Below are 19,693 nucleotides of genomic sequence, written 5' to 3'. Positions count from 1 at the left end.
AACTTTCCACCCATGCCTCGGGCGGTTGATCGGGTGTAATTTGGCACCTTGCGTGGACCCTTGAAATCCTTGGGCAGTCGCACATTACGGAGAGCCGGAATGAGGCACGATACTCCCCAGGAGCTGAAGGCAAGCCCGGTGCCTCGGTCTACTCACGCTGCTGGCTGAACCGGGGCGGGTTGATAACGACCCGTATACTATGCTGCTAAAGCGGCCTCCCTTCATGCTCTGCCATTATCCACCACGTCCTGAGCATTTACCTCGCCACGTGCCGGATTGGGTCCTTGAGGGGCGGCGCCGTGCACTGCTGGACACCTCCGGTTCATCTATGTGCCTGCTATAGCTTCTGCTCGGATGGGGGGTCGTGTGAATCCTGTCTCGGCTATATGAATAAGCCTGCTGCTGCACCATAGCAGTCTGAAGAAGATCCCTGGCCCGCCGTGTCTCAACCACCACCGGCGATTCACCCTCCATCGGAATAGCTGCCAGCCGGGATGCTGCTGCTATCATGTTATCCAAAGGGGTAGAAAAGTGAACCGGCAGCGGCGTTGTGTACCGTGGCGGGTTGTCTGTCCGTCGAGGTGGACCCATCACCTGAGGTTGATCCGGCGCTCAGGTCCTTGGCACGATAGTCCGGTTTACTGCTGCCGGGTTGCTGGTCCCTGCCCCTAGCATATTGAAGAGATTCATCGCATTGTAATCCGCCGGCAAGCGAGATCGATGTCTCCTCCTCAATACTTCATTCGAGGTGTTCTGATCCAACAAAAGTTGGTAATTTTCGGCTTGAATCCTCTGCGCCTGGGCATCTAAAGCGGCCCGTTCCTCAGCCATCCTGGTATCCTGTGCCGCCAAGTCCTCCTTGGCTTGCGTTATCTAATCCCATAACTTGGCGACCTCCGCGTTATGCCAATCTTGAGTCTCTGGGGTAACTGCTGTGGCCAATAACATTGTCCAGGCGTCCATCAATCTGTACAGAATTTGAGCCAGCCGGCGCGCGGAGCCTCTTGCCCCTGCTACTGGCCCGGAACCTAATGCCGCCGCGGTAGAATTCTGCAAGGTTGGTTGTGTACCGGCCATGAAGATTGCAACTCGGTTTGGTGGTTCAAGAAATTCCGGAATACTAGTGCCATCGGAATACCCTTCGAACACACCGTCATGAACTTGGTACAAGGACTCGGTTTCACCAGTGGATGATTCGCCGTCGGAATAAGCGACCGTCTCACCTACAGACACCGGTTCAGATATGATCCCATGGACACATCCTACGAACGCATGCCTCATGGCGGGCTGAATCCGAGCGGGGCTTGCACGCTGAGCCGTCTCGACGAAGTCGGTGCAGATGTCTGGCTCAGGGCCCGGTTCACCGATCTTGCCAATGAAGACGTGAATTCCTCCGAAGGGGACCCGGTACCCGTACTCGATTGAGCCGGCGTCGGGGCCCCAGCCTGCATCGTTGATGTAGAGTTTGCCGCGACGACTCTTGGTCATCCGTCCAACCGCGTACCCTTTGAGTCCTTCAAAGCTGCCCTTCAAGAACTCGAAACCATCGTGTGATAGCCCCACGGTGGGCGCCAACTGTCGTGGAAATATCACGTCAGATGTCCTCGTGAAAGGACTTAGTCGTGGAGCCATCGCGATGGGTTAGCTTAAAGGGGTTAAATCGGACAAAGGACACGAGGATTTTTATACTAGTTCGGCCCCTTCGATGAAGGTAAAAGCCTACGTCTAGTTGTGATGGAATTATTGGGGTCTCAATAACCAGGGAGCAAAACACGCTATGCCTAGCTCTCGAGCTGTTGTTTCTTGTTCCTGAACCGCCGCCGGGTCATCCCCTTATATACATGGGTTGACGCCCGGCCGGTTTACAGAGTCCCGAGGCCGACTCATACAAGTGTCCGGCTCGGTCTCTCCTTTCCTAACTTACAATACAAGTTACATAACCATGGCGGTTTACCACTATGGGCCCTAATCCGCCTTTGGGCTCCGGGCCTCTAAGCTTCATTAGTAAAGCGCCATCTTCTGGGTCTTCGTGGGCTTCAATATAGTTGAAGGTGAACCAGCCCCTCTTGGGCGGTTTACACTCAGTAGTTATATCCCCAACAACTTACGAAAGTGCCACTGTCCGAGACGTTGGATCGTGGGCTATTCGCGTACTCGGGCGTGGGCCTGATCCCAGGACCATATAATCGACGGCCTATATAAGAGGCGCTGGCCAGTGGGGTGAGACCTAGTTCACTCACTCGATCTTGCACAACATAACCGTCATCTATTGTTCCTCTCTCTGCGCTGGTTCCGGCAATCCCATCCCGATGGCCGCGTGTATTGTTGGTCGGGAGAGCAAGTGCCTCAGGAACCTTGTCGTTCGAGATTCTGCCTGGAAGAACGGCAATATGGTTTTTGGGGAGTGAGGGAGTCCTGGATTAGGGGTTCCTCAAACAGCCGGATTGTATACTTTGGCCAGACTATTGGACTATGAAGATACAAGATTGAAGACTTTGTCCCTTGTCCGGATGGGACTCTCCTTTGCGTGGAAGGCAAGCTTGGCGATTCAGATATGTAGATCTCCTTCTCTGTAACCGACTCCGTGTAACCCTAGCCCCCTCCGGTGTCTATATAAACCGGAGGGTTTAGTCTGTATGACAAGAACAACCATAATCATAGGCTAGCTTCTAGGGTTTACCCTCTATGATCTGGTGGTAGATCAACTCTTGTAATACTCATATCATCAAGATCAATCAAGCAGGAAGTAGGGTATGACCTCCATCGAGAGGGCCCGAACCTGGGTAAACATCGTGTCCCCAGCCTCCTGTTACCATTAGCCTTAGACGCACAGTTCGGGACCCCCTACCCGAGATCCGCCGGTTTTGGCACCGACACTGGTGCTTTCATTGAGAGTTCCACTGTGTCCTCACGATAAGGCTTGATGGCTCCTTCAATCATCAACGCTACGGTCCAGGGTGAGGTTGTTCTCCCCAGACAGATCTTCGTATTTAGCGGCTTCGCACTGCAGGCCAACTCGTTTGGCCATCTAGAGTAGATTGACAGCTATGCCTCTGGCCATCAGGTCAGGGTCGGAAACTTGAATTACACGCCCGACATCCGCAGAGACTTGATCTTCGACGGGTTCGAGCCTGCATCAGGAGCATCGAACAGTCACAACGTGCATGCCTTAGATCTGTCATCGGACGGTGTTCGGGATATCACACCTGTGGCTGCCCCGGCCCTTAATCTGGAGCAGATTGCACCATCCAAGGATGGGTGGATGGACCCCGCCACAGAGGTCGCACACTCATCGGCGATGGAGCCAAACACAGACTCCACCTCCAAAGAGATCTGTGTCACCGGACCCCCTGACTTGTCTCCGGTCTTAGGTTCCGAACCGCGCGCGTCTGTGCCTATCAAATCTGATTGGGCACCGATCATGGAGTTCACCTCCGCGGATATCTTTCAACACTCACCCTTTGATGACGTGCTAAATTCATTGATCTCTCTCTCTCTCTCTCTCTCTCTCTCTCTTTATCAAGAGACTCTTGGCCGAACTATGTCCGGCTCGAGTGGGATGCAGACGACGAAGAAATTCACTGCCCACCCACCACCCACTTAATAGCCACTGTCGATGACTTAACCGACACGCTGGACTTCGACTCCGAAGACACCGACGGTATGGACGTCGATGCTGGAGATGATCGGGAACCACCGCCCACGGGGCGCTGGAAAGCCACCTCATCATATGATATATACATGGTGGACACACCCAAGGAGAACAACGGCGACAAAAAGGATGCAACGGAGGATAATCCCCCAGGCAGAAACCAAAGTGACGGCGCATGCACCGCTCTAAGTCCATCCACAGTAAAAATAGCGATAACAGCGCAAGAAAAATTAACACCCCGGTCAACTCCAAAGGAAACGACGACCCCATGGACCCAGCGATGGAGCAGGATGAGCCAGGGCACGCCGAACATAGTCCGGAGCAGACGCCCGATCACGACGACCCTGAGGGTAAAACTCATCAACTTGCCTCCGGAGAGGAGGACAGTCCGGACGATGACGCATTCATCCCGGAAAAACACTTGGAACAAGAGAACCTCCAAAGAAGGCTTATGGCCACCACGACGAGCCTGAAGAAGCAGAAGCAAAGGCTTAAGGCCACGCAGGATACGCTCAACCGCAGATGGAACAAAGTGCTAGACACTGAAGAAAAATATGGCGACGATCGCCAAACAAAGAGCTACCCAAAGCGCAAGCTGCTGCCCGAATTCGACGATGAGGCCATAGATCCCATTCTGCCAAAGAATAATACGGCCGATCAGCCGGACCGACCACCTCGTGGCTGCGATAGAGCGGCTACTGATGCCGCACACAAGCCAGCACACGATTCGCGTGAGCTCCTGGACAAAAAGGCCAGTGCGACCAGGTCCATCTATGGATCTAGAGGACGTTCTCCGGCGCAAGATCATAGCCACCAAAACGATCATATCGATCGAATACCAGTTCGTAATCAACCCCGAACACAACAACCGTCGACAGCATGCCATGACACATCCAATTACAAGGGTGCCGCACACCCCCTGTGCTTCACCGATGAAGTGTTGGATCATGAATTTCCACAGGGATTCAAACCCGTGAACATAGAGGCATACGACGGAACGACATACCCTGGGGTCTAGATTGAGGACTTTATCCTTCATATCCACATGGCTCGCGGATATGATCTCCACGCCATTAAATATCTGCCCCTCAAGTTGAAAGGACCAGCTCGGCATTGGTTGAAAAGCCTCCCTGAAAACTCAACTGGAAGTTGGGAGGAACTTGAGGATGCTTTCAGGGCCAATTTTCAAGGGACCTATGTCCGACCTCCAGATGCAGATGATTTAAGTCACATAATCCAACAACCCGGAGTCAGCTCGTAAGCTTTGGAACAGATTTCTCACTAAGAAGAATCAAATCGTTGATTGTCCGGATGCCGAAGCCTTAGCGACCTTCAAGCACAGTATCCGAGACGAATGGCTCGCCAGACACCTCAGCCAAGAAAAGCCAAGGACAATGGCGGCCCTAACAAGCCTTATGACCCGCTTTTGCGCGGGTGAGGACAGCTGGTTGGCCTGTAGAGGCACCAGCGACCCAGGCACATCCGAAATTAGGGATGGCAACGGGAAGCCACGACGCAACAAAAACAAGCATCAAAACAAGGAAGTGAGTCCGGACAACACGACGGTCAATGCCGGATTCAGGGGCTCTCGACCCAGTCAACGGAACAAAGCCATTTAAAGGCAGCAGAGATGGACCGTCCAGCCTAAATAAGGTTCTAGACAGATTATGTCAAATTCATGGCACCCCGAAAAACCTGCAAACCACACCCACAGAGAATGTTGGGTCTTCAAGCAGGCCGACAAGCTAAACACCAACACAAAGGAAGGGAGACACCAAGTGAAGATGAGGATGAGCCTCGCCAGCCGAACACTAGGGGACAGAAAAAATTCCCACCAGAAGTCAAAACAGTGAATATGATCTACGCAACTCATATACCGAAGAGAAGGCGCAAATGCGCACTCAGAGGCGTATACGCTGTAGAGCCCGTCGCCCCCAAATTCAACCCTTGGTCGGCCTGTCCGATCACTTTTGATCGCATGGATCATCCGACTTGTATCCGGCACGGAGGATCGGCTGCCTTGGTGCTCGACCCAATAATTGATGGATACCATCTCACTCGAGTCCTTATGGACGGCGGCAGTAGTCCTAATCTGATATATCAGGACACTGTCCGCAAGATGGGGATAGACCCGTCAAAGAATTAGCCAAAGTAACACTACCTTTAAAGGAGTAATACCAGGCGTTGAGGCCCACTGCATGGGCTCCCTCGTATTAGAGGTTATATTTGTTTCTCCCGACAACTTCAGAAGCGAAGAAATCTTCGACTCGCTCCATTCCGAAGCGGCTATCACGCACTACTCGAAAGAGCGGCCTTCGCTCGCTTCAACGCAGTACCGCACTACGCCTACCTTAAACTCAAGATGCCCAGTCCACGTGGCGTCATCACAGTTAGAGGAAATACAGAGCCTTCCTTACGTGCGGAAGAATATGTGGTGGCTCTAGCAGCCGAACACTAAGCGACCTCTCCAACCAGAATATGTGATCAGTCGTCAAGACCATGGACACGGTTAGACGAGTCCGGTGCACCGCCGGTGGTAATAGCCCAGATAAACCTGAGCTGGGGTCTATAGATATACCCCCATAGGCGGTGCTAGGGGCTGCAAACATGTAACAAAGCCCACAGTTCGGCTTGACCCTATTAATATAATAATATATTGCATTTTGATGATTCATTGAGAATAACCAACTTCTCGCACGATTACACCAAACTCTTTTACCTTGATTTTTCCTTTTTTTTACAAATGACCATCGTGCTACACCCTTCCAGGATATGGCACAACGGAGACAAAGGCGCAGACGTGCAACAGGGCGCCGCTCAAAGGTTTCTCTTTAGATTAAGCCCCTGTGTAAACCTTCTTTAATGTCTCTTGTTGCTTGACACCTCCCGGGTGCTTAATACACCCACGAGGGATACTGGCGTTATTGGCATTTTGCCACGTCAGATTAATGCATGTACCTGGATATTCGGGGTTCATTATCGAGGGCGTTACTCAGCTCAGTATATGTTACAAAGTCCGAATACCTTCGGGAGTGTTCGGTGTCGCGAGTTTGGCCTTATATGCATCAGCTCTGAATCATTTCTTTGGTCAAATGTTGGGTTTGCCCGGCTCCTGGGTTTGCTACCTTACGTTCCGTTTTATCGGCTAAGGCGGCCAAAGGAGAACTACTGCGTTTGTGCCCTGGTTATTTCGGATGAGCACCTCAGTAGAGAAAGCCGAAAACTGTTTGTCTTGATATAGCGAGAGACTGTCAACCACTTGATGACTCAGCAGAATCTTCGGGATTCCTCCGCTTTAACGAAGGACTGGCTTCCCGGTCATGTACGTACGCGCATCGAATTCGGATGAACGCAGAAGTACCAGGGGCTATATAGTAGCCCCACTGTCAAACTCCTATGGCTAAGTGAAAGGGTTAAAGCAATATAGTCCGATTGCCTAGTTCGACATGCGATCACCTCCTTAATGGACCAAGACGTTTGATCAAGTGTGATTACGTGTCCTTTTCGAACACCCCCGCATTGTATGCGTGGGGGCTGAAGCCGACGACTGCAAACTTTCAGGTTATATACATACATAAACGGCCGCACATGAGGCACTACAATACTTTCGGGCAAAAGTATAAATACATCTGAGGGAGTCCCGGACTAGGGGGTGTCCGGATAGCCGAACTATCATCATCGGCCGGACTCCAAGACTATGAAGATACAAGATTGAAGACTTCGTCCCGTGTCCGGATGGGACTTTCCTTGGCGTGGAAGGAAAGCTTGGCGATACGGATATGTAGATCTCCTACCTTTGTAACCGACTCTGTGTAACCCTAGCCCTCTCCGGTGTCTATATAAACCGGATGGCTTTAGTCCATAGGACGAACAACAATCATACCATAGGCTAGCTTCTAGGGTTTAGCCTCCTTGATCTTGTGGTAGATCTACTCTTGTAACCCACATCATCAATATTAATCAAGCAGGACGTAGGGTTTTACCTCCATCAAGAGGGCCCGAACCTGGGTAAAAACATTGTGTCCCTTGTCTCCTATTACCATCCGCCTAGACGCACAGTTCGGGACCCCCTACCCGAGATCCGCCGGTTTTGACACCGACATTGGTGCTTTCATTGAGAGTTCCTCTGTGTCATCGCGATCAGGAAGGATGCCTTCTCCCGTCTTTAAAGACGGTATCGTCGTCAAGAGAGCTTTGGCCACCGGCCAAACTGTCCGGCTAGGTGGTTTTCTTATGACCGCCTGTTCGGCCACCGCTCCGACGATGACCTCTCAGGTCATCAAAAGCGATCTTCACGTCAGCCCGGAATTCGCCGAGCAGTTAGATCTGATTGAGCTCTCCTCTGTAAACAAGCTCTTGGATCGCATTGCCGCCCTGGGAGTCGCCACAGACTACGATCAGATTGGGCTTAAACCCGATCTGAGAGAGATTAACTCTCCTCAGGCCACCCACCATGTTGTCGTGGTAGAGGAACAATGCGGCAACCCTTCTTCTACATTGAAAACCAACTATGTACGGATTCCCGATCCCTCCAAGCCGGATTCCCGTGAAGGGACGGACGCTAATCAAATACTGAACTTAGAGTCAGGCATCAGACTAGATTCGTTGGAAAGCATCCGGCAAGTCAAGCTTTCAAATCCGGAAACTTCTTGGCCTTTGAGCCTCAGATCGGGCGGGGTTTCAAACTTGATTCCACCCGCCCACCCAAACATAAGCGATCTATCTCGAATACGGCAAGAGCCCGATGAAACAGTACATCATTACTGGGCCAGATTCCTCCTGGTTATGACCAGGATAAAGGACTGCTGCGAAGAAAGCGCGATTTCAATTTTCTGCAACAATTGCACGGACAAGGGAATCATGAACGCCATAAGTCATCGCGAAGTTACACGCTTCATCGACCTAGCGACTATCGTACAAAAATACTGTGCGGTAGAGAGTGCCAGGAACACCGAAACTAGGTTTTGGGACAGTCCGGCCTTGACCACAACCCTAGTCCGAAGTAAAAGGGTGCGCCATACTCAAGCACCTGGGTTAAAAACCAAAAAGCAAAGACCCCCTAAAGGGCATGGAACCGTACTGGAGGGCTAGCTCAACGGACCCTGCAAAATCCATAGTACGGAGGGCGCCACTCCAACACACAGCCTTCGAGCATGTTGGATACTACGGCAGGTGGCCAAAAGTGGCGAAGGCTTTTTAGCCCCGGGCAAACAGCCCAGCAGTACTGGTACGGTATCAACAGTCTTCAAGACTTTCGCATCAAATAACATGCGAAAACGAACAATCCGCGGCCTCGCCGAAGTCTACCAAGTAGCAACAGCAAATCCATGGAGTAACACGGCTATCACCTTCAACGCCAGCGACGAACCTAAATTCCGAACAGCTAGAGCACCAGCCGCATTGGTCCTCAGTCCAATAGTGGACGGCTTTCGCCTTACCAAAGTACTCATGGATGGCGGCAGCGGATTAAACCTCATCTACGAGGAAACCCTTCAAAAAATGGATATTGACTGGAGCCGCATCGAGCGAAGCAGCACAACCTTCAGAGGGATAATCCCTAGTCGAGAAGTACGCTTCACAGGAAAAATCACACTAGATGTAGTGTTCGGCTCACCGGACAATTACAGGTCCGAGGAGGTCACGTTCCAAGTGGCCCCATTCGGCAGCGGATATCACGCTTTGTTAGGGCGAGACGCATTCACAATCTTCCAAGCTATACCCCACTACGGGTACATGAAGCTCAAAATGCCCGAACCCAATGGGATAATCACTCTTGCCAGCAATCCAGATACAGCACTCCGCGCTGAAAATAAGACAGCCGCACTGGCCCTAGAGGCATTGTCCGAAGCCCTAGCGGCAGACGAACTAACTACGCTGCGCTCCACGGTGGATAGGGACGATGTGATACTCGATAAGAGGTCCAAGTCCACCTCTTTTAAACCAGCAGACGAAATAGTCAAATTTCAGGTCCATCCAACGGACCCCACAAAGACGGCCTCCATCGGGGCACAATTAAGTCCTGATGTCGAAGCCGCACTACGAGAATTCCTTCGGGAAAATTGGGACATTTTCGCCTGGCACCCTTCAAACATGCTAGGAATCCCACGCAGGTTGGCAGAGCACAGCCTAAACATCCTAAAAGGATTCAAGCCGGTCAAACAAGCTCTTCGGCGATTTTCCGAACCCAAAATACGGGCAATGGGAGAAGAGCTAGCCAAACTCTTAGAAGCCGGATTCATCAGAGATATAAAACATCCGGACTGGCTAGCCAATCTAGTAATGGTACCAAAAAAGGACAAATCCTGGCGCCTCTGTGTCGATTTTAAAGACCTTAACAAGGCCTGTCCAAAGGACCCTTTCCCCCTCCCTCGCATCGACCAAATTATTGATGCTACCGCAGGGCACGATTCATTGTGCTTCCTCGACGCATACTCCGGATACCATCAAATCAAGATGGCGGAGAAAGACCAGGCCGCAACGGCATTCATTACTCCATATGGGCCATTCTGCTTCAACACAGTGCCCTTCGGACTCAAAAACGCCGGCGCAACATATCAGCGCATGATTCAAACATGTCTGGCTACCCAGATAGGCAAAACAGTAGAGGCATACGTAGACGATGTGGTCGTCAAGACCAAACACGTCGAAACTCTGGTAGAAGACTTGAGGGTGACATTCGACAACCTTCGAGCATATGACATTAAGCTCAATCCGGAAAAATGCGTCTTCGGCGTACCAGTCGGAAAGCTCTTGGGCTTCATCGTATCCGGTAGAGGAATTGAAGCAAACCCGACCAAAATCCGAGCTCTGTCACAATTGGATATTCCAAAAGACCTCAAGCAAATACAAAAACTAACCGGATGCGTAGCGGCATTAAGCCGCTTCATCTCCCGTTTGGGAGAAAAGGCTCTGCCCCTCTACCGCCTCCTCCGGCGCACCGAACATTTTGAATGGACGAATGCTGCCACAGCCGGACTCGAAGAAATAAAGGCCATACTGGCAACAAATCCGGTCCTGGCCGCGCCCAACCTGGGCGAACCTATGTTATTATATATCGCAGCAACACATCGAGTTGTCAGTGCGGTACTCGTCGTCGAGCGAGAGACAGAAGGGCACAGATTCCCTCTTCAAAAACCAGTGTACTACGTATCCACTGTTCTAACTCCATGCAAGTCCCAGTACCCACATTATCAAAAGATAGCATATGCGGTGTTCATGGCATCCCGGAAGCTGCGACACTACTTTCAAGAGTGTTCCATAACGGTGGCCTCTGAAGTACCTCTCAACGATATTATAAACAATCGCGACGCAACGGGCAGGATTGCAAAATGGGCTATTGAGCTCTTACCATTTGACATAACCTATAAACCACGGCGAGCTATAAAATCGCAGGTTCTGGCCGACTTCGTCGCCGAATGGACCGAAGCCGAACTCCCTAAAGAGTACGGCGCATACTCCAATTGGATCATGCATTTCGACGGATCCAAAATGTTGGCTGGCTTGGGGGCTGGCATCGTCCTGACGTCCCCTACCAGAGACACAATCCAATATGTACTTCAAATAATGTACATGGACTCCAATAACGCAGCCGAATACGAGGCCCTTCTACATGGCCTCCGGATGGCAATCTCCATGGGCATTCAACGCCTAGAGGTGCGCGGGGATTCAAACCTCGCAATATCCCAAGTAAATGGGGACTTTGATGCCAAAGATCCAAAAATGGCAGCTTACCGCAACGCCGTCCTAAAAATGTCAGCTCGGTTCGAAGGACTCGAATTCCACCATGTAGCTCGGGATAATAACCAGGCAACAGACATGTTAGCACGCATCGGCGCAAAACGAGATGCCGTCCCTCCAAACATCTTCCTGGAACGGCTCTTCAAGGCATCCGTGTTATGGGAAGAGGAGTCCAGAAATCACAATCCGGAGCCAGCTGCATCACCGAACTCAGACCATTCTGACACAATCGGCGGCTCAGCCGATGAAATAACACCTTCAGCTCACGAAATAATGGCAGTAATTGCCCCGTGGACAGAACCATTCCTAGCCTACTTAATTCGGCAGGAACTTCCCGAAGACCAAAATAAGGCCCGCTGCATAGTTCGGCGATCTAAAGCCTACAAGGTCCATGAGGGAGAACTTTATAAGAAAAGCACAACCGGAGTCCTTCAAAGGTGTATCTCCGAAGAGGAGGGGCGGAATCTCCTGGCTGAAATTCACGCCGGACTCGGCGGGCACCACGCTGCAGCCCGGACACTCGTAGGCAAGGCCTTCCGTACAGGATTTTATTGGCCAACAGCCCGGGCGGATCCTCAGGACTTAGTCCAACGATGCGTCGGTTGCCAGCTCTTTGCTAATCAGAGCCACATGCCACCCATCGCCCTCAAAACTATACCCATTACCTGGCCGTTCGCGGTCTGGGGGCTTCACATGGTTGGACCCCTTAAAGGGGGAACCCACAAGCACAAATACTTATTGGTCATGGTGGACAAATTCACCAAATGGATTGAGGCCAAGCCGGTTAAAACGGCAGAATCCGGACCGCTGATAGACTTCCTATCCGGGGTAGTACACCGTTTTGGCGTCCCCCACAGCATCATCACTGATAATGGCACGAACTTCACTGCCGACGAGGTTAAACTCTGGTGCAAAAACATGGGCATTAAGCTCGATTACGCTTCAGTCTATCACCCCCAAACTAACGGTCAAGTCGAGCGAGCAAATGGCCTAATCATGAGCGGCATCAAACCCAGACTAGTGCGGTCCCTCAAGGAATCTAACACGCACTGGGTAGAGGAGCTCAACTCCGTACTCTGGGGGCTGCGGACCACGCCAAACCGAACTACTGGATTCACACCATTTTTCATGGTATACGGCGCAGAGGCAGTTCTGCGATATAATTCATGACTCACCTCGTGTGCGCATGTACGAAGAAAGAGAAGCCGAGTTGGATCGGCAGGACAGTTTGGACGCCTTAGAGGAGGAGCGGGACGTGGCAAAGGCTCGTTTCGCATTCTATTAGCAACAGGCTCGAAGATATCAAAGCAGAGAAGTACGGGCCAAAACTTACAATGTCGGCGAACTCGTTCTACACCTACCGGGCAAGAAAAAGGACAAACTTAAGCCCAAGTGGGAAGGTCCCTTCATCATTGACCAAGTCCTGACAAGCGGAGCATACCGTCTACGTAAAGCATCTGACAACCGACTCGAGCCGAACCCATGGAACGCAGCCCGTCTCCGAAGATTCTACGCCTAAACACCGGACTCAGAGTTCGTCTCCCTCCCCCGTCCACCTTTTTATATTTTTTACTGTCTCTTGTCCCCCTCCTTCTTCCCACCTTTTTTTTCAATACCTTTTATAGGCTGATTTGCGCTTTGTTCGCACACACTTGATGTGCTCTTAGCACTCATTATACCTGGGGGCTTCTTTACCAGAAGCTTATTAATATGGGCTTCACGCCCAATACATGTGTCATACTTCCGCATGTACCTTTTATTCACCATTATATGCATCGATATGACTTAAGTTTTGGCCAAGCTGGGTTGCCTGGCTCCTGTGCTTACCCCTATGTTCCCGATTGTTCGGCTAGGAGGTAAAGGGAGCACCTCTGCGATTGTTATTGCCGGGTCAGCCGGATGTGTACCTCAGACTGGGTGAAGCCGAAAGCTAGCGTTCTTAAGAGAATATTCGGTCGGTGACTTGAAAGATGATTTATTACTTACTTATTTATAAGCCCCCAGATGCTTTTTCTGCTATTATTCACAGTCCGGCATTGCACCTTAGGGCATGCCTCCCAGGGAAAGGAACCCTTAACGGAACTATTCTCCCTGGAAGATGTTTCTTACTAACCATGTAATATAACATAACTAGTTGGGCACTTGTCTGATAAAGCAATTATGACCCCGACGCCTTGTCTCCATGCATGCCCCGGTTCTTTTATAACCGTAGGGGTATTCGGACACACTCCGGACTGTTGGGTCCTGAGGTTGAAGCGAAACGGTCCGCAAAGACAAACGATCTACAATCCGGCTAGAAGGCATCTTACATGTCATTTCAAATTACATCATCAAACCGACTGATTGTACTCCTCCTCAATCCCATCTAATAGGCTGTCTAATTTACAGTCCTGTTGGGAATATTTCGCGGCCAGTTCTACTTGGCCATACATCAAGCTCACAGGGATCTCCTTCCCATCAGGCCCCACAAGTCCGACCTCGGCCATGTGGTTTGGGTCAGCCTTCGGGTAGCGCGTCTTCACCATGGCCCAGGCCTCCCTGGCACCCTGACGGCAGGCCGATATCTTCCACAAACGGAGGCGTCGCCGTGCTCCCTGGAGCTTCTCAGCAAGCTCACCAAGGCCCTCGGGTAGGGAGACGGATGGCCATAAAGCCTGAACGACGCCACTCATCGCCCGCCGAACACGTTCGAACAATTGCACTAGCTCGGGAAGTTGGTCACCTATTGACCCAGGCATTTCCTCCGCAGGGCGACCTGTGAGCACACCTAAAGACATATTTCTGTCAAACGACTTCCTCGCCGAATTCTTCTTTTCAAAGAAATTTGCTCAAGCACTTACTATAAATGCCACGACGAAGTCGCTGATTCTCCTTCAAGGAGCTAGACAGCTGGGCCCGAACACCTTTCAGCTCTTCTCCTAGCTGGGTGTGGGCATCTTGGAGCTTGTTTCTCTCCTGATGCACCTTCATAAGCACCCTCTCGCCAGCCTTTAGCTGACGCAGTAGCTGTTGCTTGTCCGGATCCAGTCCGGCGCCCTCTGCAATATTATTGTCAGATTCACGCCGCACTTTGTTAATTAATTATCTCTTCAAAGTACGTCTTACCAGCGGGGGTCTCTGTGGCTCCCCCTGTGGCGGCCAGTGCAGCCTCAAGTTGGGCCTTGCACTCTTGGAGCTCCTGGGACAGATGGGTATTCTTCTCCGTAAGATCCTGCATAAAAATTGATCCTTAAATCAGTTATTTTAACCATTTTAAGTCTCGGGGGCTACTGGCATATATAACTATTAAAATTACTTACACGCATGTCTTTCACATACTACTCCGTGGCTCTGGTTCACCCATCTTGAGCGGCACGGAGGTGCGCGCTTCCCGCATCAAAGGCATTTAACGCCTCCGGGGAGAAACACGCGTCACGAAGAACTGTCCGGCGACGCCTGTGATTCATGGCGCTCTCCACCTCAGACCGGGTGGCGGACAGCCTGTCGGCATCCTCCTTCGGAGGAGCGTCCGACTCATGCCTTGTATTCACCTCCCCTTCCGGGCCATGCATTGGAGCATGGCTGGCGGAGGCTTGATTGGCAACCTCTCCGGACACTATCCGGCGAGCGCTCTTTCTGGAAAGGTTATGAGCATTAATATACCTCCTAGGAATCCTTCCCTTAAAAAATAACGGTGCTCCGTACCGTTGCGGCGACGTTTCAGTTCGCGTCGCACTCCTCTTCTGCCTGCTGGGCCGGACTGACCCTTGTTGGCCGGTCGCCGCGGGCTTGACTTCCTGCCGTAAAGGCGCTTCCTGCCGAACACCATTGGAGCACGGTGGTCAGAACTAAGCATTAAAGAAGTAACGGCGCCAGGACTTCGGTCGTACTCACCGGGGAAGCCGGACACAAACCGGGGTAGTCATCCATAATGGCGACTAAAGCATTATCTATGCTGAGCTGGTGGTACACCCCGTCGATCAGTTCCACCGCTAAGTCCGGATCCTCTTCGGAGGCCGGATCGAGGGACCTTTCTGGGTCTTCGGGTTGTGGGGCTGGGCCTTTTATGCCCTCCACATCCCGACGCAGTTCCTGTGTCAAAATCATACAATAAGACAATTGCCTTTAAAGGCACGGTTCAGATATGCATGCGACCGCTTACCCAGCTCCGAGGGTTGTTCATGGAAAATCCGTTCAGAGGATTCATGCGGAGGAAATCCTCCTTCTCTCCCTTGTACAAGCCGGACAGGATCTTCACCAGATCATCGGCCGAACCAGGTCCCTTGCGGCCGTGACGGGTGGCGTCGTCGTCTCCGTTGAAGTCCCACATGGGGTGGCCCCTATATTGGAGCGGCTGGACCCCACGCATAATGCATGTAGCCATGACTCCGATCATGGTTAATCCGGAATGGGCTAGCAGTCGTATCCGGCCCATCAAGTAATGGACGCTACTATCATCTTCTCGTCGAGGGCTCCGTGGGCGCCAACTTAGGCGTTTCTTCAGGGGAGCGTTGCTGAACTCCGGAAGGCCGATCCGGACTGGATCCGGCAGCGGAGCGTCCTCCATATAAAACCACTCCGAAGGCTAATCTTCGGACGCCTTCTTCGGGGTCCCGGACAGGTATCCGATCCCGGCGATGCGCCATATTTCGGCTCCGCCCACTTGATATATCGACCCCTCGTGAGAGCGGGGTACAAGGCAAAACAGCCTCTTCCACAGCGCAAAATGGGGCTCAATGCCCAAGAACAGCTCACACAGAGCTACGAAGCCCGCGATGTGCAAAATGGAGGCAGGTGTAAGGTGATGAAGCTGGAGTCCGTAGAACTCCAGGAGCCCCCGGAGAAACGGATGTATAGAAAATCCGAGTCCCCTTATTAAGTAGGAGACGAAGCACACCCGCTCTCCTTTGGAGGGATTGGGGGCGCTCTCCGCCTGCTTCCCACCTTTGTAGGTGGCCAGTCCGGCTCGAACCGGAACCATGAAGGCCGGGGGAAGATATCCCTCTGCTTGGAGCGTCACTAACTCGCTGTGCGGGACTGAGCATCTCCTCCAATCTCCTGGCTTGGGGCTGGGAGCGCGAGAAGAGGAGCCGTGTCGACTGTCCATGTTGGAATGGGTTTGGTGTCAGATGCGCCTCGGTGAGTGCTTGCGGAAGGAGGATGATGTGATTTGGATCTGGATCCTCGCCTCCCTTATAGGCAGCTTATTTGCGCAGCTAGGGGGTAAAACATAAAAATACCCTGGCTTTTCGCATTCGTGCGACGCGTGGAAGAAGACCATTATTGGATGCGGAAGCCAAGGAGCGCAGCATTTATGAAGCAACCGGACACTATCCGGCAAACACATGGAGCATGAAGAAGAACCCGCCTTGCAAACGCCGAAGACAACATACGCGCCGGATTCGTCGTTATTGAAGCCTGGTTCGGGGGCTACTGAGGGAGTCCCGGACTAGGGGGTGTCCGAATAGCCGAACTATCATCATCAGCCGGACTCCAAGACTATGAAGATACAAGATTGAAGACTTCGTCCCGTGTCCAGATGGGACTTTCCTTGGCGTGGAAGGCAAGCTTGGCGATACGGATATGTAGATCTCCTACCTTTGTAACCGACTCTGTGTAACTCTAGCCCTCTCCGGTGTCTATATAAACCGGATGGCTTTAGTCCATAGGACGAACAACAATCATACCATAGGCTAGCTTCTAGGGTTTAGCCTCCTTGATCTCGTGGTCGATCTACTCTTGTAACCCACATCATCAATATTATTCAAGCAGGACGTAGGGTTTTACCTCCATCAAGAGGGCCCGAACCTGGGTAAAAACATCGTGTCCCTCGTCTCCTGTTACCATCCGCCTAGACGCACAGTTCGGGACCCCCTACCCGAGATCCGCCGGTTTTGACACCGACAACATCCTTTATAATCAAAATAACATTGTCTTTATAATTGAGATATATGTCACTCAAACATAATACTCTTCGAGCACTGAGCCTCTATTAAACGGGCGCCTTCTAGAACTTGCTCAAAATAGTGCTCGGCCAGGTCCTGGCCTCCCGCCGGATCCCGGGCTGCAATACCGTTGGCCTCCATTCCTGCCCAATATGTTTTAACACAGGCAAGAGCCTTCCTCACAACCTCTATGCACGTCGACCTCTTCACAGTGTCGATACGCGACACAACGCCAAGGAATTGTTGCACTAAACCAAAATAATTGTCCGGCCTTGGTCCCTTCGGCCAAAGATGGTCTACGACAGACCTCATGGCAAGTCCGGACAACATATGGAGCTTGGCCCATGCGGCCATCCTTTCATTGAACGGCAGCGGACGCGTCGGGGCACTGAACTGCGACCGGAATAACCTTTCCACCTCATTATCTTTCTGATCTTTGAAAAACTTGGTCGCATCAGCAGTACTTTTCGTCAGGTCCGCATATGCGTTTGCAGCACTCCATAGCTGATCCAGAGGGGCATACTTCGGATCTCCAAACTTCATCCGCAACAAAAAGGGCCGCCCAGCCGTGATATCTCCGGCTTGGCAAAGCTCCTCCCGTGCAGCTCTGATTTATGAGCGCGTTTCCTTGGCTGCTTGCAAGGCCTTCTTCAGGTCAGCCGCTTTTGCTTGGCTCTCCTTTTCAAGGAGCTCATATCGGCTCGCGGCATCTTTCAGCTCAACTGCCATCTTGGCTATTTTGTCTTTGCTCTGGCGATGGGCAGCCTGCTCGGCTCTTAACTCTTCGGCCACCTTTTGGGCGGCCGCATCACTTCTCCTGGCTTGTTCCTTGGCTAGGGCAAGTTCCGCCCGAAGGGCCTCCATGGAGCAGCTCCATCTGCAGCCACAGCATATTATACACACTAGCATCATGCTCCCCGCTGACAATTTGCAAAATAAACACATACCTTGTGCCTCGTCAAGCCGCTTGTTCACAAGTGCGATGTTGGCATCCGCCACATCAAGTTGTCGCCTCAGTTCGGCGAATTCAGCAGTCCGGTCAATCGCCGGACACTTAGTTGTCTGCACATAACGCAAGCGTGATCACTACTTTGGAGTATGATCCTCCGTTTGCCGCCTCGGGCTGGCAACCAGAGTCTCAAGGGCTACTATCTATACAGAGCACACCTAGCGTGTGCGGTCCAGCTAAAAGTTTACATATTTCTTTGCGTACCTCAAAGCCTTTGAGCAGGCTCGTAAAAGCTTCATTCAACCCGCTTTTGGCGGATGAAATCCTCTTAAACACCATACTCACTAAAGTACGGTGTGCCTCTGATATATTCGCTCGCTCCAGAAGGCCCGTCAGTGTGTCCGGCTCGGTGCCGGACAATCCTGGACTCTTCTTGTTGCTCTCCTTGGGAGCCGAATACTTCGGGCTTCGGGCGGACGAAGCTTTAACTTCTGGCCTTAGTGGATCAATAGAAATCCTCCGTGACGAAACCTCGGGGTCGTCCGCCCCATGGGGCGGGGAGGCAGGAGGAGGCGTTTCGCTCTCCATCATCTCCGGAAGAAGATCCCTAGAAGACGAACTCTGTTGAGAGGGACTGTGATCCGGACTGCAAGATAGGTCTCGGTTATTATTCTCATAGATAAAGCAGGACATATTTTATCACAATACTTTTTCACTTACAGCTCAGTGGAGGGCTGGCCTGTTTGCGGGTGCTGTGCGGTGAGGACGCCCTCTGGGGCAGGACTCCCTGGCGAGGGTTTCTTCCCTTGTTTGGGCACCTCTGTTTCCAAGTCTTCGAGGGCGGCCCTTTTATTCCCGCGGGGGGAGGGAATTTTAGAGTCACCTCCCCGATTATCCTCCTTCGTGGGGACATTAATTCCCCCGGTTTGGATGTGCAATGTATGAAGCTCGCTTTCGGCTTCTCTATTCTTCCCTTCATCCTTCCCCGATGGCACTTGATATGGTGCGCGTTTAAGCATCCTGGTTAATGCAGGATTCGGCGAGCCTTCGGGAAGCGGGGCCGGACACCTGATCCTCTCCGCCTTACTTAGCCAATCCTGATCGCGGATAGTTTTCAGAATGTTGTTATGATAAACATGAACATCGTGTTCGGTTGTGGAGTTACTTACTTGGGTATCTGGACGATTGCAGTTCAAGCCCACATCCTCGGTGGTGTCCGGACACTTTATTCGTGATCCGAAGAATAACCGATACATCCCTTCAAGCGTCATGCCGAAGAAGTGTTGAATAGTTCGCGGTCCTTCTGGGTTGAACTCCCACATCCGGACAGGTCGACGTTTGCACGGCAGGACCCGACGGACTAGCATTACCTGAATTATTTTGATGAGGCTGACATCCCTCTCAAGAAGATCCCGAATGCGGCTCTACAAT

Source organism: Triticum dicoccoides, chromosome 1B, assembly GCF_002162155.2.
Source record: "Triticum dicoccoides isolate Atlit2015 ecotype Zavitan chromosome 1B, WEW_v2.0, whole genome shotgun sequence".
Taxonomy (NCBI): Eukaryota; Viridiplantae; Streptophyta; class Magnoliopsida; order Poales; family Poaceae; genus Triticum; species Triticum dicoccoides.
This window is presented reverse-complemented; position numbering follows the sequence as displayed.